We start from the raw sequence: 23558 nt of genomic DNA, 5'->3' as shown, positions 1-23558 counted from the left end.
CTTCATGAGGAAGTGTTCAGAGCGTCGTCTCTTCGTCAGCATCAGTTCCTCACGTTAACGTGACCGCTGGTACAGAAAGAGATGTCCAAAAAAAACCAAACGTGACGACCTCAAAAGGCTCTCGGCTCGCGAATTCTTTGTGTATGAAGTCAACGCTCCATCCTCCCTCAGCCCTCCGACTGGCTTCAACCCAACTCTGTTTGTATACGTGTGTTTACCAGCCGTCCATCAGTACACACTTAAAGGCATTCCACAGGTAGGAAGCTTCACAACACTGCAAACCTTCAAGTAAGCTTACAGCGTATAAAACCCGCCGCCTCCCTCCATACATCCTCCGCTGCCTCTGGTTTGTGATCTTTAACTTTATCTCTGTGACAGTCGCTTTTCTTAGAAAACCTCCGCGGCAACGTAAAGTCAGCGAGTCCACTCTGAGGATCGGACCGCCGACATCAGCCACTCCAGTAAAGACGTCTGTGTTTACTCGTGTGTGGTTATGCACTCTTTTCACTGAGCTTTTGGATAAGCAGACTGCTTCAAAGTGTTATTGAGAAGTAAAAGTGGTTGACGAGCGATTTGGAGAGAAATATAAACTGGGTTACCTAATGTAGGCTATGCAAGTTAAATACGTTACATTATGCCCGTAATTCACTTACGTTACTTTAAAGAAAACTAAATGAACTTAAAGTCCTTCGTTTGCTCCTTTAAACCTTCTCCAACTTTGTCACTCGTACTTCGTCATGTGACCTCCTTCTCCGACCCTGGTTATACCTGCGTGTACATTTCACGGCGAGGCGAGGCAAAGCGTGACAGACGGGGTATCCTCTAGTGGACAGACGGGTGTATTACAGGCTTTAGCTTTATAGAGGGCATACTGTCAGCTGTCCAAAATGCAAATGTTAAAAGAAAAAAAGTAGTATCTATTTATTTTAAAGGATTCTTTGTCATATGAGTTTGTGGCGCACACACACACACACACACACACACACACACACACACACACACACACACACACACAGAGAGCGACTGAGCTATGTGCTGTGGAAGTTGGCTGGGGGGTGTGAAGGCTGTACATGAAAAGCCACAGCAATGTCACAGCAGGTTGTCAAGGAAGAGGACGGCCGAGTGACAGAGAGACACTGACAGAGACCGGAGAGAGAGAGAGAGAGAGACAGTGTGTGTCTGTGTGTGTGCGTGTGCGTGTCGGGCAGTTAGTGGGAATCTCTCAAACGTCAGCTCTGCTTGTTCACCTTGTGATGGGCAGCGGTTGGCATGGCGACCATGTACATAGAGCCGAGGCGCCGTTTGGGTAACAGGAACCTCGGAGAGAAGTCGGATTCACCGAGAGCGGAGCGGAGACGCCGAGTCGTCCCGGTGACTCGGCAGAAGGAAGGATTTTTTTTTTCCGACAGGACATAAAAAAAAAATCCTGTCGGCCGCTCCAATGATTCGTCCGAACATTTAACACGTTACCTTTTTGTGTCGAGTCGCAGGAACTCCGATTTCAAACAGCTTTTGCAGAATACTTTGTGTTTTGTTCTTTTCTTTTCTCGCCTCATAATACCCTATTCAACAAACAAATCCCTTTTTGTTCAGACCTGTCCCCAAACACATGATACACAGTCCATTTTTAGTCCTCTGGGTGCCCACACACACACACACACACACACACACACACACACACACACACAGTGCCAAAAAGCCATCAGGCAGGTATGCGCAGCAGGCCTTATTCCAGGAGCAGCAGGTATTAAACAGGAGACGGTAGAGAGACAGACAGAGAATCAGACAGACGATACAGGAGCACGTACTTTTTTTTGTTTTTTTTTTGGGCTTCGAACACACACACAAATAGACGATTGGCCACGCAGCGCCGTGTGCTGCGATCCATTTGATCCACGGAGATATTTCTCATTTGTCCCGGAGAGTTAGACCGCTGAGTAATTCATGACGTGGGGCGGCCGCTGCAGCGCGGAGAAGGACTACGTTTGTAAAATAAAGACGTTCGACTTGGGTTAGCCACTTAAACAGCAGCTGTTCCATCTTTCACTTTGTGATCTTTTTATTTCCTATTCTTTGCATTGTCCCCGTGTTTGGAACAACCAGATTGCACGCTTGTTGTGCACCTGTTGATTCATGTTATTATCTTAATAATGCGCCCTTAAAATAACACTTAAGACAAGGTGTCCGTTGTTCGACCGCTTTCTGCTGCCGCAAGATATCAATGCACCAACAATGCACCTGACCGCACCTCCTTTAAAGACCAAAACTCAGATGCAAAGACACTAAGTGATTGAATATAATACTGCAAACCTGTTATGAGCACAGACGTGTCAGAAAAACGCTCAGGAACAAACCAGTCAAAATGAATCAAGACTCAGAAGACAGTTTTATCAGCAAAGTCCTTTCTCAGGTAAAAATAAACCGTGGTCAATTCTATAATCTTTAACTTTTTCAGAAACGATGGCCGCAGCAAAATAATTTTTAATCTTTGCAGTTTATGAATCATTAATGGAACAACTCAATAGTTGCAGAGCTGCTGTCAAGTTGAAGTTATTCTTTAACCAGCAGAATCTATTTCTATTAAAGATGACGGCCATGTGATCAAAGTCGATAAACTTTTCAACTACTTCACGTACAGCTGAAGATAACGTGCGGGAAAGAAAGAAGGGAAAGAAAGAGCAGGTGGTGAGAAATGAAGCGAAGAGCTCAAAAGGATCAGCTGATGCCATCATATTCAACATTCAGATGTGGTAAGAGGGCTAATAAGTGAAACTCTTTTGGATATGCTGATATGGAAGTGATTCAGAGGGAAAAATAAACACCGTCACGGAGTTTGACAAGATGATAAAAACCGCTGATTGAACCATTTCTCAATCTTTACAGTAAAGCACAACAGGCAGCAAAGAGGATTCCTAAAAAAAACAAATAGAACAAGTTACGGTAACTTAGAAGCAGTCCAGGTGACAGAGGTATTTTGAAAACAGACTGGAGGATCTTACTTTTAGATATTAAAGATACGTTTCGACACGGATTGCTGCCCAACTATGAGTCTGTTTCAGTCTGGAGTTTACTTCCTTTTAATGGAAGTTTTTCCTTCCTTCTATCAGATTTTCTTCCTGTTTAAAGAGTTTTTCCTTCGAGCTGGCACTCGTGGGAATTATTGGGTTCCTCTCTGTAACATCTCTAATGTGAATTATGTTGTGATTTGGTGCCATATAAATAAAGTTGAACTAAATATTGGTGATTTTTACCTTTGAGTCGAAGCCTATTGGACGGTCTAAGGCCACAGGAAGGTCAGAGGTCGAGGCACAATTGCAGCCCTGCAGCTTCACAGCTCAAATGACATTTCATCTTCTTTAAGGACAAACTGAAGCTAAGCGAACACTGACAGACTTCTTAAAGCACAACTTGAACTGCATCTGCACCGCATTACAGCCGAGGGTGTTTAATAAACACACGTGTACACAGGACGGTGGAGTTTACTGAAACTCCAAAGTTTAAAGCCATTTCTGGAGGCACGGATGTACGGATGTGACAGTGTGTATACTGAAAGACATCCAGCCACGACTTAGTGGTTTGTACGTAAACGGACTGTTTGAGGAAAAAGCAGCATGTAATGTAAATATCAAGGGGGGGGGCTACTTTGTGTTGAACAGACATTATTTGGAGTCACAGAGCGACAGGTATGCTGCATAAAAATGTGTTTTAAAAAGAAAACGGCCAAAATACCAAAACCAGATATTTTTGAAGGCAATGACTCGTGGTTTTAAAATTGATTTAAAATATGAGGTGCTGCTTTGTGATTGTTTTTTTTTTTACAAGTACTTGCCTGTACTGCAAAGAAAACTATGAAAATAATCTTAAAAGTGGCCTAAAACTCAGCGATTTTCATCCTGTTTCATTCCTTTGTACCAATCTGAAGGCAGAAATATTGCCAGTGTGACTGTTATGTAAAGCTTAATCAGACATGAAATTGACTCGTAAAATCAGCATCACATTTTTGTAACAGAGGCCGTGACCTCTCCAGTCGAGGCAGATGGAACGTCTTGTCTTTCAGTAGCTTCCATTTCTGTTAGTAGTAGCTACAAAAAAACAACCTGGGTTACACTCTTCCTCTCTAAACTGCATGAAAACTAGTGTTATTTTCTATCTTCTAATCTACCGTGAAGAACAGTTTAAAACAGAAAATGGAGGGTTTATGATACATTTCAATAAATATTCAATCCAAAAAAATGTAACAATCTAATGGTTTCAAATAATCTGGACGTGTGGATAAGAAGTTAACAAAGACCGAAGTGTATTGCATCACAGTGGAAGTTGCTGGCCAAAGCAAACTGCAAGTATTGTACAAGTTTCCTGCATTGAAGAGTCTCAGTGCTGCTCGTCTGAAGAATCTTCTAAAACGTAGATTCAAAAGAGAGACGAGTGCAGCGACATGTTTGAAAAACAACACATCACTAGTTGCCTTTTTCTCGACACCGGTGAAATCTGAGGTGAGCAGGAGACGAGACGAGCCGATGACGGACATCGTTTGCATCGTGCAATGACAACTCGTCTTATTTGTGAAGAAATGCGGCGACTTGGTTGAGTTTTACACAGCTGGCAGGCTGAACAGGCCGCCTGCTCTCGGCCCCTCGACTCCCTTTTCACCACACAAAACAGCGACACTTCGCCGCGGAGCACGGGGGGGGGAGGAGGGGGGGACTCCGACACAACCAAAGCCCAAAAGGAGGAGCCATCTTGGATCAAACCCCGCTGAAATAATACAGACCGACCGGGGGTTAAGTGTCCCGCTGGGGAGCCATTATGGCTCAGCCATCATCGCAGCGAGGTACAGAGGCACGCAACCATGACGGATAGACGTTCAGACACTGAAACAATATTGTGCATTACTGAGATAATATTTACAGGCGCGCTCGGACACCGCAGCCCTGTCGAGGGGTCGCCGCGGCGATGCAGGAGATAAAATCACTGATCAGAGGAGAAAAGCAAGGGTTTGACATCCGGACGGGAGGCAAAGCGGGTCGAACCGCTCTGAAATAATACGGGATGGCTGCTGGAGACGCTGCACGGAGGGTTAAGTGCTTCACACACACGAGAGGGAAGGGGTCAAGGTGGATGGATGGAGGCCGTTTGATCCCCGTCCCGGCTCAGTGAGAGGGAGTCAGCGTGGGGATCAAACACATTAATGCTTTACTTTATTCTACGTGGGTGTCAGGCGTGTGGGTTGTGAAACCATACGGTCAAAGCAGCGAAGTGGAAGAATGAGGAACATCAGCGGAAGAGCGATAGTCAAAGACTTTTATGAAAATGCATAAATTTAGAGGACACATTCTGAGACTGTTCCTGTTGGACGGAGCAGGAGGAAGCTACAACCTTTATGAGTAAGTATTCCAAAGTTATGTTGCTTGATCAACACTTAGCGGAGAATGCACATCCAGGTTTGCGTCAAACTTCGGGGAAAATGATCAACACAGACCCTTGAAATGCTTCAGAAAGTCTCCGGCGGCAGTACAACATCTCACCAAACATTCTGGTCACAAGGAAATTACAAATACCAGCAACATGGATCCATGTTTCTGTTTTTGTTCTGCATTAGACCAACCAGCCTGTGACCTTCAAGGTTCTTCAAATGAGTTAGATCTGGAAACAGGAATGTGGAGGAGGAACTTTAAGTTTTTGATTTCAGTCCGAACCCCTAAAACAGCAGGAGACAAATGAGCTGATGTTCATTTGGCCAGTTTAGAAATGCAAAAAGAAAAAGAAGCTATATGTTCTACAAGACAAGCAGATTGCACGAAGGAGTTCAAGTTTTAGATTTTGCTTTAAAAAAAAATAATTCTGACGGCATGATTTGACTCTCGGTCCTTCATGAACTTCGGGGGAGAATCCTGACCAATGTGCCAGACAGTAACCCATCCACCTGCTTGAGTTAATTACCCATGAAGCATTGCATGTCAGTGCGCCCCACATGCCCGAGGAGTTCAGAGAAAGAAAAACATCCTTCCCCTCCTCCTCCCTCGGTGTCTGCAACTTTCTCCCGCTGCCTCCCTCGCTCTGTGAAAGACGGCCGGCCTTTTGAAGGGAAAACTCGCACGAGGACGTGCGGCGGAAGACGCTAACTAACACAACTCAACACAACAGGGATAATAAAGGATACTCCCTGCCGACCGACCAGCGCCACCCCTCCCCACTCCCGCTCGACCTTTGACCTTATCTGAGGGGCAGTTGGGACGAGTGGAGGGAATGGAATGCTCGGTGGCCGTTCGACATGAGGTCAGTGCGGTGGGAGAGAAATGCCGGCGAGTAAATGTACAACCGCGACTCGCTGCTGCACATTAACCGGCTCCATCAAAAGAGAAGCTCGCTGCCCTTCACGCCCGTCGTACAACAAGAGTCGAATGTGAACATTCAAACAGGGTCTCTTGCTGTAATTATTCCTCCTGCACAGACTGGCAAAGTGGCTATCCTCCAAATCCTCCGAATTCTTTTCTCCCACTAGCTGTGCCCCAAATTCATGCCATTTATATTTTTTTTGTGTTTTACATATTTATCTTGATCCGGTGTGTAATGTCAATCAACGGTAACTTTGGACAGAGCTGGTATGCTTCAAAAAGAGACAGTTTTCGAGCTACATGCTTTCTTAAACCCTCCTTTGAATCAGTGTGTTGTATGAGCTGCAGAAAAGGGACAGTAACACAAAACGTTACTCACTTTACAGCTGAAACCTCATCTCATGAACGATCCTTTCAATTCAGCATGAAAACAAAGAAAAATGGGGGAAAATAACGGACTTTTCTGGACATTTTTGATCAACAAAAAAAAAAAAAGTGTTGCATCACCACTTTAAATTCTTAAAAGGTAAACCTGTGTTTTTCTCCGGATCATTGACTCTCCGAGGCCACCCACACCGCCTCCTGTCCTTCAATCGCTCAGTTAAACTGCATTAACTTCTTTTCCAAACTAACATTTACACTCGTACGTTCCAAACAGTCAATATTTAACGACAAAGTTGCAGAATGAGCTGACAACTAGCATTAAAACCGAAAGGCTGAAGTGAGGGGGGGAAATGTAAGAGTAATGATTTACATTAAGAAGCGGCGGCAGGAATGTCGGCCATCTCGGACAGTTACGGTGAGTGTTGAGGCGTAAACAACGGCCTTACGGTGTGAAAGAGCATTATGGGAAAGTCTGTTAAGGAGAAGGAAGACAGAGGAATGGTTTAATTTGGTCGTAAACAGCGGCTGAGTTATGGGGGGAAGAGGCCCGGGCCCCATTTTGCTTTCTTTTTGTGTCCTTTCTATAGAGAAGGTTGTGGTGTTGGAAGAATGAGGGGCTACAAACAGCATCTGGGGGCACGCTTTTGTTCATCAATTGCAATATTTCTTAATTTAACTCTCCTCAAAAACAAGTGGTGCAAACTTCCACCTTTCCGCGGAGCTCTTTCCGTGTCTTCTTGAATGCCGCTTCACTACAGAACATCTTGGATATAGCTTTTGGAGGCGATTAACCGAAACCCACCCAGAGAAGGAAGGATACTTCAATGACCTTTGCCAAAACACATCTTGATCGTAGCAAGTTGACCTCATAGCAGCCAGATGTTTTGATCGACGAGAAAAACATGAAAGAATCACCAACTGCATCACTAAAGTCATCACAAAAAGACATTTCTTCTTAACAAATCAGCTGCAGGAGCAAAAGCCTTCGACTGCCATCATTTTCTTGTTGATTAAAGCCTTAATTATGTCGAAGGACTCAAGGCCGTTATCATGCGCTTTTCTGAAAGTTGGAGGAGAGGTCAGGCGTCCTCCGAGTAGCGGCACATCTTGGCCTCACTTCGACCTCTCCACCTCGAGGTCGTCACTTTCACCCTTCGAAGCGGTTGTTACGTCGCGTAGAATATTTTCTTGTACCTTCGACAAAATGAGCGCCTCGACCTTTTTGAAAGACTTGAGACAGTTCTCATCAGCTAATGCTATCTCTCGATCTCCAGCTACGGTCAGTCCATCATCATTTCTCGGAGGGGAGGTCAGGCTTCGTCCGAGTAGGGACACGTCTTGGCCTCACTTTCACCTTCGCTACCTCGAGGTGATCCACGATCACTTTAACCATTTGGAGTGCTTATTACGTTGTGTTGACTTCGCTTTGGCATCTATTTTTGCTTTCATCCTTCTAAGTTCGCAGCTTGGCATCAAGTTTGGACGAGAGTTCATCTTCCCCAGGAGTTTAACTTCCACCAGAGAACAGAAAAACATCCCAAGAACCACCAACTATGGCACTAAAGTCACTTCTTCTTGGCAAAGTCATTCGACTGCAGTCATTTTCACAGCTTTCATGGAGTTTAACTTCAACCAGGAGTGCACAACAAAAAAAAAGGTCTTGACAGCATAAAACCCTGCAGTTACACCAAATGATGGTGCTTTTGAAAGAATGCTGGGTAATTTAGGCCTTTTGTTCACAAAATAGTAGCCCTTTAGACAGCTGGACACTCACTTTTTCAACTTTAAGTTTAACTTTTTCAAGTGCTGCGCAGCTCAACGTAAAATCAAGAAATTATCGAGCTAGCAGGAGAGTTACGGCCTCTCCTATCACTGCGGTCACTTCCTGTGGCGTTACAATAAACCCACCGGTGAGTCCGGGAACCTGCATGTCCCTCTTTCATCCCTCCTCTTATCGGCTCAGAGAAAACACACTTCAAAGTCAATAAACGGATAACCCCTCTGAGGTCAGTGAAGGTCGCCGATGGGCTGTTTACCTTTACGACACGCTGTGTGTACGATCCTGAAATGCATGTGCGACCCCAGCTGTCTCGTCCCGCCAACAAATTCTTGAAGGTAACATGTAACGTTATGTAACCGGAGTCCTGCCTTTTTTTTAACAGTGACCCTTGTACACCCTTACAAACCACAGAGTCCACCTGCGGGCGCTCGGTGACCTCTGACCTCCAGCGCCCACTCTGACCCAAGAATTAGGTTCCCACACAGAGGGATTTATGGGTATTGTAGTCATTTAAAAATGTGGCTTTTTGTATTTTGGAGGGGAGAATGGAGAGGAACGAATACAAGGCCAGTACTACTTTATATATTATTTGTGTTTTGTTTGCATACTGTATCTTTGAATTTATTGCAGTGAGTTGCAACTCACTAGTAGCATGTTATGTCTCAAAAATGCCTAAAATTCCTTGTTTTGCCCAATTAATAGTCCGAATCCCTCCATTGTTCAACTTGACAATGAGAACAAACAAAGAGACAAAATTGTCACTATTGAGAAGCTGGAAGCAACAAATGTTTGTAAAAAAAATATCAAAAACATTCGCTCTTTCATTTTCTGTAGTTTAACTGATTATGAATTGTTTCGTCTCTATCTTGGTGCAGGTATTCACGGGGCTTCAGCGCATGTATCAGCCTGTTCACATACTACATACACACTGTATGTAGAAGTATAACACACAAAGGATCCTTTGTAACTTTGTGCTGCTTATTTGAAACTTTTAGCTGCTGCATTAATTTGTCGTCCACTTCATCTTCTTTCTCCATATCTATTTAACGCCGGATGCGTGTCTTGGCCCTCGCTTCATAAATTATTCTGTCACTGAGTTCAAATTAGAATAAGAGGGAGGTTGAGGAGGAAGAGGGGGGTGAGGAGGAAGAGGGGGTTGAGGAGGAAGAGGAGGGGAAAGCAGGGGTGCAGACAGGTGTGTGACCTCTTCGAGGAGCTGTAGGGCAGCGGGGGTAAGAGGTGGCGGTCGAGAGGGGAGGAGGAGGGAGGGGCGGCAGTAGCTATGGCGATGACATGGAATGCGCACGTCGCCCGTGGCAACGGTTCATTAGCTATTAGTCCCCACAGACTGATGGGTCCTATAAGCCCAGACCTGTCCCCTGCTGTCCGTCACAGATTCTGGCATCCTTAAATGTCATCGGGCGGGATCGGGAATGCGTGAACATTCCTGAGGGACACGGTGGGACACTCGCCTGCAGGTGGCGCCGAACAAACCCGGGCTGACCGCGACGCTCCGGGAAAAGGACTTGGAGGGTGCTGCTGAAATGTCAGACGTCATGTCGACGGCTTCTATAAGTTATACTTCAGAAAGATCGACTTAAAGATTCTCAAAATTGGATTTAAGGAATGCCCCAATTTTAGAAATATGTCGTACCCGAGGACAAAACTAAACAAGCCCGAATGCAATTTTTGTAATTTTAACCAAACTACCAGTGTTGCTTTCACGTATGAACTCGCTCTGCCCTTTCACACACATAACAGCTACCAGGAGATGGACGGTTTGGGTTGGTTTGGGAGAGGGGATGGCGCCTGATCGAGTATCCACTCACTGCATTCACACAAAATACATCAGAAAACAGTTAATTCCTGAGAATGCCAAACAAAAAGCTCAATCAAATGCCAAAAAACTTCCTTTATCATAGTGTCAGACGAGGAAAATCAGCCAATTCTCCCATCCGAGAAACTGGACATTGACATATTTGCTTGAAAAACTGACTTAATTGGATTGTTTGATTATCAAAACACTTGCAAATTAATTTTCTGTCGATTGCCGAAACAGTTAATCCACTAAATGTTGCAGCTTTAAAAACAACTCTGTCGCCCGGGTTACGAGAAGACACCGTTGGAAAGGTCACCGCGGCCGCGAAGAGATTTTTCTCCACTACATAGGAGCGGAGATTGTTTTGAAATATGCAGGTAATAAGCTTACACTGTGTACAAAATATCAGAAATACCTGCTCGTTCCCCTTCACACAGGCTGAGAGGGTAAATGTACAGGAGCTGTCGCGACTGACGTCGCTGTTTAAAGAGAAAAAAAGACAAGCACCGAGACAAAGAGTCCAAATCTGTAAAAACCTCCAGTTCACCTCCAGTTTACAAAAGGAGTGAAATTCACATTGGATAAGGTGTTTTTTGTTTTTTTATAGTCTTAGGCGTGTTCTCTGTCCTGTGCTCTGCAGAATCAACCCTCCAGAGTCGTGCTTGCTGTTGCAGGCCCCCAAAAAATGACTAAAACACTTCTGCCACAGTGAATCACTTGATCTCGTAGCCTGCAGAAACAAAGGAGAGGCTCCGTGACTCTCGGTGCGTTTACGCCTGCAGGATTCAATGTTGGGTTATAAAATGTGTGTGTGCGTGTGTGTGTGTGTGTGTGTGTGTGTGTGTCTCAGTGCTTCGGAGCATTGGAGACCTTCATGTTGAAACCGCCGTTAATCTTTACGCGATGTCAGACAGTTAATAAGGTTGAAAAGATTTGCGACCTTTAAGTTAGGCCATCGGTCGTATGAGATAATGGACAGAAGGCGTATGAAGGAGGTATGCAAAGCACCGTCGTACTTTATGTCACACTAGTTAATAGAAGTACTGTCTTCCTTTTGTGTTTAGTCACTTTGAGACGTTTTTCTAAATATCCGCAGTGGAATAAAGCTTTGTTTGAAATGTCAATCAAATCTGTCCATTACGCCGCCGCGATAACATGCTGCAGCAAAGTATGACATCATGTCACTGCTTGAAGAGCACATACCTGGGAGGTGATGAAAGGGCTCGCCCAGTGCAACAGGACAACAACATCTATATTGTTGAAAAGAGCAATAAACGCCTTCTCTTCCTCTGGACTCTCGTACTCTTCCTCTGGACTCTCGTACTCTTCCTCTGGACTCTTCCTCTGGACTCTTCCTCTGGACTCTTCCTCTGGACTCTCGTACTCTTCCTCTGGACTCTCGGACTCTTCCTCTGGACTCTTCCTCTGGACTCTTCCTCTGGACTCTCGTACTCTTCCTCTGGACTCTCGTACTCTTCCTCTGGACTCTTCCTCTGGACTCTCGTACTCTTCCTCTGGACTCTTCCTCTGGACTCTCGTACTCTTCCTCTGGACTCTCGTACTCTTCCTCTGGACTCTTCCTCTGGACTCTTGTACTCTTCCTCTGGACTCTTATTATTTAAGTCACTTTTCAACACTTGCAGGTACCAGCTTCATAAATGTGACTTTTTGCAGCTTCTGTCTTTATGTTTTGGGTTTTGGATTAAATGAGAAACTCCAGTGATGCACCTCAAACTCTGAGAAACTTTTTTTTAAAGAAAATAATCATTTGATTAGTCGATAGTGAAATAATAACTGAACAGCTTAAATTAGCGCGTTAGCTTGTTTGCTGTTGTTGACGTCTTTTCTATTTGTTGCAAACAAGAATCAGTAAATCACAAAGTATCATTTTAATAGATTCGTAACGAGCGATTTAACTTCACTCAGACAACGCAAAATACATTTCTCCATCTTCTCGGTCATCTGAAGATTTTCACAGGTTAAAGTGAAGTTTTCAGTCAATTTCGACCAAAAATTCAAACCCAAGTTAACTTTATTAAATTTTTATAACAAAACTTCCATGTTTGAGTCAGTCACATGTTTGCATTCCCACACACACACGCACGCACGCACGCACACACACACACACACACACACACACACACACACACACACACACACACACACACACACACACACACACACACACACACACACACACACACACACAGGAAGCTCCGGCCAGCTGGTAACTGTTCTATTTTAGGAACCAGAGCAGCCGGCTAAATAAATAAGTGGGACAACTGCGTGTTGACAAACACAGCAACCCGGTAACGGGACCCGTCTTACAGGAGCCGAGACTTCCAACGTAGAAACGTCCGAAGTCGTTCTGATGTGAATCGAGACGATAAACGTGACACCGACTCGCCTCCGGAAGCTGCCCGTGTTTCTCAACGCGGGCCGGCACAATGCTCATCTGTCCCCCCTCATTAGTGGCCGTTCTGGGGGCCGCGGCGGGCAGCAGGGAACGGAGCCAGAGGACCCGCGGAGGCCCTTCACCCCGTAATGAACGCGGTTAAAGCTAAGAGCACGAGGCTCGGGGTGAAGCTGGAGGGAACGGTGCCAGGTAGCGCTAAGCTGCGAGGCACTTCAGTCAGCGGAGGCACAATAAACACCGGCGCTGCTGAGTGAGAACCCCGAGGAGGACGGGACGCTCTTAAACGGGTGTTGTTTCTTAAGGCTGTAAAACGACATCATTTGCAGCTCTGGAAGGTGTCGACAACAGCAGCTTTTAGAAGCAAATTAAAGCTAATTCTGGAATGTTTATGACGGCGTAAAATCTGTTTTTCTATCATCCTATTCATGATTTTGTGTCTTTCTACCAATATATTTTCTAAGAATATCTTGTCCTATCTTGTATCTTGTTTTAGTCTATTTTAAATGCAAAAAAAACCTTAAAATGTTCTCTTTTTTTTGCACGCAAAGTCAAAAACAACACGCGGAAAGTGTTTCAAATGACGCAAATTCTCATTTATCCGCATGTGATGACATAAAAGCAAGAAAAACACAGTACTTTTAGGTATCATGTTGTTTAAAGTCCACGCATTTGTTTGAACACCGTAAGTCACTAAAAAAAGAAGTTAATTTAAATTCCTACAGTGTAGAAAGTTCATGCAGCTCAGTAGCAAAAACAAAACAAAGGCTGTTGTCAGGTTGTATTTCTTCACAGGGGACCAGAAACAGAAGCGTTTCACCTGCCAAAAGTGGTCTTGTGCTCACGCTCACTCACAGGCAGGTACAGCAGACCCAGTTCTGCCAACAGCAGGCCGAGGCAGCGAGCTCAGACGTTTTTTTGTTTTTTTTGTTGGGCCGCGTGCCAGAGGACGGACTGACCCGGTCCCTGAAAATAACCCACTCCGAGGACTTCAGCAGAAGCCACTACTCCCTCGTAAACAAGATTCTCTATCTCTCAACAAATACCTGAAGGAGTCCTCGAGGTTTTCACACATTGCAAATACAAATTTACGAGCCTAAAATGAATTAATACCAAGGTAGAATTGAAGTGATCAGTCCTGACAGGGATGATGAATGCTGCAGCCGGGCTACAGAGCACAGTAAATTACGCCTGACTGATGAGGTATGTTCACCTCTGGAAAGGCCCAGGAGACAAATTGGGAAGTCGCTCTGGATTTACGGCCATTCGCAAGACAACGCTGATTGACAAAGGTTACCGAGTGGATGCCGAGCAAAGAAAAAAAAACACACCGGTGTTTCGGTTTGACCACCGCAGAGAACCACAATCTAATACCATCCAGCTATCCACTCCACTTTATCTTTACAGGATTATATATATAATAATAATAATAATAATAATAATAATGTTTCCTCTACAAATGTAGCTTACTATGAAAACAAAAGCAGACCGGGACAGGAAAAGATAACAATTAATGAGACTTAAAGAAAACAACAGCAATCGATGAGTGATCTCGGGAAGTTATTTAAGTCATAGAATTCCTCTGGAGGCGACGCAGGATTTCATAAAACCTCCCCGGTCTGGTCAGACAAGTCTCTATAAAAACAAGTTCAAGGGCATTAAATCTACAAGTTATTGCCTTCATGGATGTGTCTGCTCATACAGCAATAAGCTGCGGCACTTCCCCCGCCGTGGGCCGTGTTTACCTCAAAGCATTGGCACCATTGAGTCTGGCAGCTGAAGGTAAGACAAAAAAAAGAAAAGAAAAAGAAAAGAAGGAGGAAGCGAGATGGGCAGAAGAATCCAAATAAAAGAAGTTCGGATCAGCGGACTGAGGTTGTGTCGTGTGCAGCAGAGGGAGGCGGTGTGGATGAGGTGGTTACCACGGCAGCCCGGATCACCTGGCTGACGCAGACGGTGTGAGACGAGGAGTCGGAAAAAACAAGAGCGGAAGTGTTAGTAATTACAGGGACATGCCGAGACACAGCGAGGCGGTAACAGCACACAGTAACTGACACATCTGATGCGCCAATGATAGCGCTCCGATCGCAGCGGGACGTCGCCGGGCTGAGGCCGGGGTCTACCTCGCCGGGGATACAGTAACCGTGGATACAGAGCCTGCAGAGGAGGAGGAGGAGGAGGAGGAGGAGGAAGGGACACTTGGCCTGATGTCAACCATGACCACTTTCTATGAATGAAAGTCAAATATCTCTGAAATAAATCAGAAGAAATTAAACTTTTTAAGCCGGCTGGGCTGTTTTACTTCGTTTACTAAACCTTTTGTGAAACAGCGACTAGATCGTATTTAGCTTAATAAATAGTGTAAGAAGACATAGGAAAAAAAAAAAAAGGCTTATTTCCACTGGCAGGGAGATAATGATCTTTTTCTACCAACATGGCCACCATAGTTTGTTTTCCTAAAGTAAAAGAAAACTATTTTCTACAACAGAAGCTAACGTTTTCTTGCTTTAAACTCGATTATTTTGTGTCTTTATCTGTGATTCGGGTACTGCAGTTAACGATATGTTTCCAGTTTAGACGTGACAATTGGAAAACTACAAAAAAAAACAACGTAACGATCTGCTATTACAGCTCTTAGTGGGTTTACATTTTTGTGGAACTTGATTCAAACCCAGTTTCAAGCTTTGACAATTAAACTGACAGCAAAGAAAGACAAAAACACTGTCTCAGTGTCTCTGCGGGATTAAACAAAGAGAGCTTTAAACCCCCCCCCGCCCCCCCCCTTAAATGAGCTGAGTTAGAGTTAACACCGCCACGCTAAAGGTAAAGTTAAACAGGACATCAGAGCCGTGAGCACACATTTGTTTTGGTTTGGTTTAGCTCCTCCAAAATGTCTGCAGCTGCACCTTCACTGTCCACCACAATGACATTAAAGGCGGGAGAATGTGATGAATGTCTCGATTAAGGAACATTAACGGTAATTAGAAAGCCTCTCAGGCACGCACACACCTTGTCCTTACGGGGGCCTTTCTCCGACCACCACCACCACCGCAGCAAACTGACAAACAAAGGAGGAGTGTTCCCCTGTACGGGCATGCATATGATAATTGCACCAGAGAGGGAAAATGTTTGACTTAAAGGGCTGATGTTGGCGTCTAATGCCAAAGTAATGATGTTGCAGAGGGGAAAAAGAGGAGCATCAAAGCAAAGTCTAACCTGTCAGGCCTCCTGACTTCAGTGGGCAGGGCCTTTCGGTTGCCATGGTCTCCGTTTTAAAATAAATAAATAAATAAATAAGGTGTCTGCAAAATCTCTGTCGAAGACTTTATCAAAGAAGGGGAAGGGGGAAAAAATGGTCCTGTCTTCTACACATGTGTTATCACTAACTAGTAAACTAATATATTTTAATTATAGATAACAAAAGAAAGTTTCCCTCAAGTTCCCTTTCAGTTCGATGTTTCCCATCATAGTAAACTGAGCATCTTTAGCTTGAACAGTGTGGTTGAACAAATTCAGACATCTAATGATGTTGCTTAGCAACCCAAAATACTGTGATGAAGAATTATTTTCATAATTTTCTGTTATAATATAAAACAAACAACTGATTAATTAATTAACAGATTAATTGATGTTCACATGCAGCAGCATCTATTTGAAAGCAATAAATCCAATATTGATTCCTTTTTTTAGATCCGTTTTTGGTCTCCACCAACCCCTGAACAAAATATCTGGATTTTCAGCTGCTATGTTCACATATTAGCTGCTAATTTTTTCTGTAACATGACAACTAAACATCTGCCAACATAGTCGATGACATTAATGAGAGGAAACTAAAGCGGCAAAACTGAGTTTAAAGACACTAAAATGCCTAATGGAGCTCAGGGGAAGTGCAAAGTCAGGTGGTAAACCTCTCACATTATTCTGTACTGAACTAAATCAAACAGACATGAGGGACCTTTCAGAGCAAAAAAGGAACAACTTTTGGGAGTAAATAAAAGGACAAGATAAACAAAATAAAACAAGAAAGGGGAGAATGAAAGACAAGACGGAGGGAGAAAGCCCAACAAATGGGGAGAAACAGATTGAAAGTCTAATCCCTCTGAAGTGCAAACAGCCCCGAGGGGAGCGATGGCATTTAGGAGAGGGGACCGGGCACGTTGAACAAGCCGAGACAGCACTCCCACCGAGCACCCAGCCCGCCAAATGCTGCCCCACCTCAGCTCCTCTTTGACAAGCCTAAAGACCTTCACAAACACTCCCCCGGGGCCCGCAGAGAGAGAGAGAGAGAGAGAGAGAGAGAGAGAGAGAGAGAGAGAGAGAGAGCAACTCCCCCTTTCCCTCCTCTTCTTCGCCCCCCCCCCCCCCCCAACGTCCCCCTGCTCCACCTCAATCTGCGCTGTTTTTGCTCATCTTCCTTTCATGCAAAAAAAAAAAAAAAAAAAGCAAAAGGAACAAAGTGCAGTAAACAAATCTTGGAGAGCGTGAGGCGGTGGAATGTTAAGCTGTCGCCGCGGCCCGCGAACCCCCCCGCTGCCTTTGTGCTCCAACGAACTCTGACCTCCGCGGCTCACCGCGACCAATCGGGGGACAAACTGACAGCGTGTGCTTCGTCAAAAAAAAAAAAAAAAAAAAAGGGGGGGGGGGGGGGGTCTGATATGTGGAAGTGGATGTGCCAAAAGGCTTTTGACAGATGTAAGGGGGGATGACGCGCTGTCCCTCACATTTTTTTTGCCACATCCTTTGATCGCGACGCTAACCGATAAAGTTGACGGCAGCGGCGCCAAACAGGTGCCGAGACTCCGAAATCCTCAAAACGCAGGTCTGATGTTGACCTTCAAAGTGCCTGAAAGACACCAGCGATCCAACACACATCAATCACCGTAGCAACGGTTGCGTGATTGCAACATCTGCAGCACATTACGGACTCTTCATGCAACAAACACGTTTCTAAAAGACGGCGATGCAGCGTTCCTGCGGAGCGCTGGAGGGATGCACGATTTGTTTTTGTAAGATTGCACAACACAAAAAAATTTTCAAAGCCAAACAGAAGTGAGGAAGATGAGGAGGAGGACGATGAGGAAAAGGAGGCAGCATCTGTTGACACTTTCGCCTCCACGCCTCGATCATGTTTTAACAAATCTCCAAAAACAAAATGATTGATGGAGCATTGTGGAGACTCTAAGTCTGCTTGAAGCCAAAATAAAACATTTTAAAAAGACGTCTCCAATATGTGCCACTGCGGAAGCACCGTTATCTCGTTGGCCACGTTTACGTCAAGACTTTAAACAAATATACAAAATAAAATGTGAATTAAGGCACATCTGTATCCACTGCTGTCATGCCGGTGTGAAGAGTCGAGATAGGACACAAGTTGGACATCGTTAAAGCGTTTCATGAGAAAAGGTCGCAACGAGAGGGAATAAATAAAAGAAGGCCGATCAAACCTCAACTGAAAAATGTAGAAAATATAATAGAAATATGGCACTTTTGTTCAATCTATTCATATACAGTAAACTTTGTGCTTCATCTGCAGCTGTTTGAAGACTCCTCAGTGCAGCAACTTTTCCACTTCAGCCAATTTGCAGTGTTTGTATGCATATTGTGTAATTCATTGTATATGAATGTAATTCGACTATATATATACTCTTATATATGCCCTATGAAATGAACCTTTCAGAATAAAATATTGGGAACTTGGGAAGGTGGGATGGGTCGTCAAAAATGCATGAGCCACTCTCACATCGAGCTGAAGTGAAACGGATACACAGGAATTAAGTGAAGAAATCGTAGTTACTGGACGTAACTGCAGTTCTATGAGTACGTTCGTATTTTCTTTCTTTCAAGACATTGGCTGGGGAAACACTGACAAGCATACTGTGCATTTAAAACCATTTTAAAGTGACGCGATCAAAATGAAGGAAGTTGTGTTCTGGCCTCTTTATTACTATTTCATCACCACATTTTCTGTCTTTAAACCACGAGAGTGAGTTTTTAGGCAGAACGTCTGTCTGCGTACCAGATTTTGGTTTCCACACATGTACTACTTCATCACTCTACATTATTTGTGTGCCCTGCTGAAGCATTAAAGCCGTGTCCTCCTAAACAGTTTTGGTTCGAGGGTATTTCCCGGCAAAAGCTGGCGGCGTCTTTCATCCCGCCTGCGCCGGCAGCACACACAAACACGGAGTTTATGGGGACGAGGGAAACATGCGGCGGTGCTCGCCAGCAGCCACACAGGTAGCAGGAGTCTTTAAGTGTGGGCGTGGGAGAAGAGCAGCAGGGGCTTTGCAACAGTACGTTAAAACTGCTCTGTGCGGTTTATAGGTTTCCTAATGCACTCAGTGACGACGCGTTTTAGGCTTCCACCGAGGAAACTACAGGAAGGTAGTGCAAAAAACAAAACAAAAACAACAACAACAAAAAAAAGGTCATTCCTGCTTTGAAAAGGTGACAGGGAGGAGGTGTAAAGATAGAAGAAGCAAAAGGAGGGATTGAACCGTCTTCACACTGCGGACCGAGATGGAGCAGCGTGATCCAGTCACATCAAACAGACGCTGTTTCCATCTCTGGATTTACCTGCCGCCTCTTTATCACATTTCAAAACAACCTCAGAACCTTTTTGTAAACTCGACTAATCTCATCCTGACCCGAATCATCCGGGCTCATTCCTGTTTTCAGGCAGAAGCCCTCCAAGAATGTCAACTGCAGCGGAGTCGGGACGGTTTCTGTTCCTCCCGCCGCCGCTTCTCCACATCCCAGCTCCCATAAGATATACAACCCAGATACATATGCAACCCCCTGAAATATTTCTAAGCTGACAGAAAGGTCATGAATCACTTTTAATTAGGTTTGACAACTTTCTTTGCACCACAATTGTGCGGTTTTGGTGCTTCACGCCATCGTTTTCCGGCACACTGAAAAGCTTTTGATTTACAACCCTCAACTCTGATTTATCAAATGTATCAATTTATTAGGCGCAGTGATAAAATCAGAAAAACACTGTCAGGAAACAAGAATGAAAGAAGAGAAGCCTCCACAACAAAACTTTTTTTCTTTTAGCTTTTCACCTTTGTCTTAATTCATGTTAGCACAAGTTAGCTACCAGGTGGTCTAAAAAGGAGCATCTCAATGAGGTTCAGGGGTTTAACTGAACTAAAATCAGGTTATTTATGATGATGAATCAGATCAAATATTTCAGCTCGACAGAACTTTACTGCAGATAATAAAGAAAAGGGTAACTTTGGAAATTAAACTCTGGAGGCCTTTTCCCACAGTTTGAAAGAAAGAAAGGCAGTGGACAGATGGTGTGTGTGTGTGGGGGGGGGGGTACACACACACACACACACACACACACACACACACACCACTGCTCACAAATCACACCACAAATCAACTGGTAATGGATCGGCTGACCTGTGGAAGCAGAGAGGGCAAAAAGTGATAGGGGGGGATCAGTTGTGTTGGGAGGGTCGAACAACCACAAATCAAGCAGCGATCAGTCGCCTCACTTAGAGTTTCTGGAATGTTCCAGCCTATAGCACCTGCAGGGAATGGGAGACAAGTCCTGCCAAGCTCTGCAGGAATTCAAGGAGAAGAGAGGAGGGGAGAGGAGAGGAGAGGAGAGGAGAGGAGAGGAGAGGAGGGGAGAGGAGGGGAGAGGAGAGGAGGGGAGAGGAGAGGAGGGGAGAGGAGAGGAGAGGAGAGGAGGGGAGAGGAGAGGAGAGGAGAGGAGGGGAGAGGAGAGGAGGGGAGAGGAGAGGAGAGGAGAGGAGAGGAGAGGAGAGGAGAGGAGAGGAGAGGAGAGGAGAGCATGCAGACTGACACATGTATAAGAAGAAATGGATAAAAGCCCAAAGTATCAACTGTGCAACAAAAGTGACACAAAATTAAACTAAATTTAAAGTTATGCCCGATGCATTTGTTTTTACTCAAAATAATTATAATAACAATAAAATTACTAAAATACCGGTTACTTTGGAAGTACTTTTTTTGTCTTTGTTTCCACGACTATTTATTCAATTAGCACTTTTAAACTGGATTGAGCATGTAGGCTAATTGATTATCGTATCATACAAATATAAATGGGAACCAATGGGGTGAGTCCAAAAAAAAAAAAAGTCATACATTCAGAAACGGTCAGAAATGTTAGACTCCTTTATGTCTGCTCCTTTAAAGGCCAGAAATGGCATCGAAGTCTTGAAACTCATTTGTCACCGGACGGAGACGAAGCAGCATCGTACACGCGTCCAACCGGGTTGAAACTAAATTCAACTAAGTTCCTTTCTGGATGATTTCCAGGTCCAGGTGGTACCGAATCACTCGCTCCAACTTTTCCTCTCCTTCCCGTCACAGCCCCCCACCCCCTCCCCTTCCTCCCCTTCCTCCTCTTCCTCCTCCCCATTCCTCCTCACCCTCGTGTGATGTTTTCTTGGTGCCAACAGCCGTGTCGGCCCTGACAAACCTCACAGAGGCTCCGACAGATGCTCTCTATGTTCACCCAAACATATTTCAAAAAAAAAAAAAAAAGCAGTGAAGTGGTTATGAGCTCATAAAATCCATGAAAAGATAAACATTCAGGCTCGTGCGATACAAATAATTAAAGCTAAAAGTAGCCCGGAAATACACATCGTCAAAGATGTCATTTAGTTTAATATACTTTTTTTTCTTATCTCTTTGTAGCACTGCAGCTTGTAGCTTAAGAAGACTCAGTAAGCGGGAAAAAAAAAAAAGATCTTCATGCTTTGATGATAACAAGCAAGCTGGCAGGCTAACACAATCCTAACACGCTAACCGCTAGCCAAGTCAGCTTCTTTTAGAGAGTAAAAAAAAAAAAAATACAATCATAAGCATTTGAACTAAAAAAAAAAAAAAAAAAATGAACCTTCTGTTTCATAAGAAATAGCAAAAAAAAGTTAACAGCAATGTTATAGGCGACTAACAAAAAAAACGGCCCCGCCGAAGTTTACGTTTGTAGCAGCTAGAGCCTAATTATGCTCGATATTGTATATTTTGTGGTGTGTACATAAGAACACACATATATATATATATACTGTTTTTATTACTGTAAAACTCCAATGGAGGTACTGCTAAATGCTAATTGCAAAGGTTTCTGGACCGGGTTTAATACTGTAACCAAATTGAAGACGCACGATCTGTCTGTTGTGACAATAAAATTGCTGGAGAAGGAAATCTTAACTGCATATCTGAAAACAGGCTGTGACAATAAATGTAATAGTTGGACTTTTTCCAAGTTTTACATGCACTTAACCACACCTTATCCTCCACTACGCCATCGCCCTGTCATCTGGAAGGTAAACTAGTTTGTGTTATCTTCTGCCACTGATAAACCCCCCCCCCCCCCCCCGATAAAGACTCTCTTCTTGGCCTGCAGCAGCACGGAAAGGCGACGAACTTCACATTACGACTCAGCCGGAATCATAAAGACGAAAAACTTCCGGCCGGACCGCTGCAGCGGAAAAACCCAAAAGACACGATTACCGCGCTCGTGAAAAGCCCCGACCGCCCGATGAACTAATCTGTCACTCACTCACCCACACATCCATCCACTCAGCGCTCGCACATACACAACACAAAACAACGGGGAGGGGGGGCAGTGGGCGGAGGAGTCAATTCAAAGTCAATGCAGCTCCATCATTCGGTTTCTATGGCGACGCAGGAAGCTGATTCTCTTTAATGTTCGCCGCCGACGGCCTCGCCACCATTTGAAACCGCATGTCATTGTTACACCATGAATACAAACCGATTCATTCAATGCTGACTCAGTGCTAATATCAGCATTTTGTTTTTATTACGCCAAATAAGGACAACGTCAACCTTTTTGAAACCACCTTTATAAACTCTAAAATGTCTGATTTTAAATATTGTCACACTGTCATATATGTCGTTAATAACGAACTCGTCGCCCCTTTGAGTCGATATATTTGTGACGGATGTGTGATGATAGCTGCCCATTCAATAAATTGATGACAGTCAAACCAATGGTGTAACATTAAAGTAAAGTTCCCATAACTTTATATTAAATATATAAACTGTATACTGCAGCAGTAAAGTGCAACCAAAAGTTCAAATCCACTGATTGGAGATTCAATTAAACAGATGCTTTGCTTTTTTCATGTCTGAGTAGTATGCAGTTTCATTTTTCTCTTCACAGCAGAAGGAGTTTCCAGATTTAAACTGCACAAATAATGACTGGTGGATGTTGATGTCGCATATTTAAAAAGTGAAATGTTTGAAAAATGGGTCAACTGAATATGATAAAAGCAATAAAAGTGCGTATCTTGACATTTGTAGATTCCGATTTTTGGAGGATGCAGATGAGGTGCAGACTAAAAATAGGAAACTGACAACAAGAGAACTAAAGAACTTTAAAACAAACTATTCAGCTTTGCTTGCAATCACCTTCTGCAGAGCTTCACCTCTGGAAAGGTGTGGCTTGAAAAGGCACGTTTTCCTCCAACAATCTCCCTATCCTGAATATTCATCAGCAGGGGGCGGGGTCTGAATTGCAAATGACAGCGACCGGGCCCACTCAAATGTGAACTGTTTTTTGAGTCCCTCCCGGCTACTAATAAATGCAGCTCTTCTGTCTACAGCTTTAAAAAAAATTTAAACAAAATAATCCACATACTTTAAGAGAGCGTTTTTGGCACAAATGGTGCAACAAGGAGCGCAGCTGTGATTTACTGCAGAAAGACAATACAAAAAAATAAAATAAGTACCACACGACGTTACATAAAGTGCCCTTAAAGTTTTAGTAGACAGAATAAGAAATGTGACGCCTCATGCGCCAAAGCTGAGGACACCCAC

The 23558-nt window shown here is 44.1% G+C and overlaps 1 protein-coding gene across 2 annotated transcripts in view; it reads right to left on the bottom strand.

Annotated features, from left to right (window-relative positions):
* Window positions 1-23558, bottom strand: part of col4a6 (collagen, type IV, alpha 6) — a 106302-nt gene that overhangs the window by 81772 nt on the left and 972 nt on the right. The window lies entirely within an intron of this gene.

Source organism: Embiotoca jacksoni, unplaced genomic scaffold (assembly GCF_022577435.1).
Source record: "Embiotoca jacksoni isolate LCO1_2020_lvr unplaced genomic scaffold, fEmbJac1.0.p SCAF_51, whole genome shotgun sequence".
In the NCBI taxonomy this organism is placed as follows: domain Eukaryota; kingdom Metazoa; phylum Chordata; class Actinopteri; family Embiotocidae; genus Embiotoca; species Embiotoca jacksoni.
Note: the sequence above shows the minus strand (reverse complement) of the source record. Positions and strands in the feature narration are given on the sequence as shown.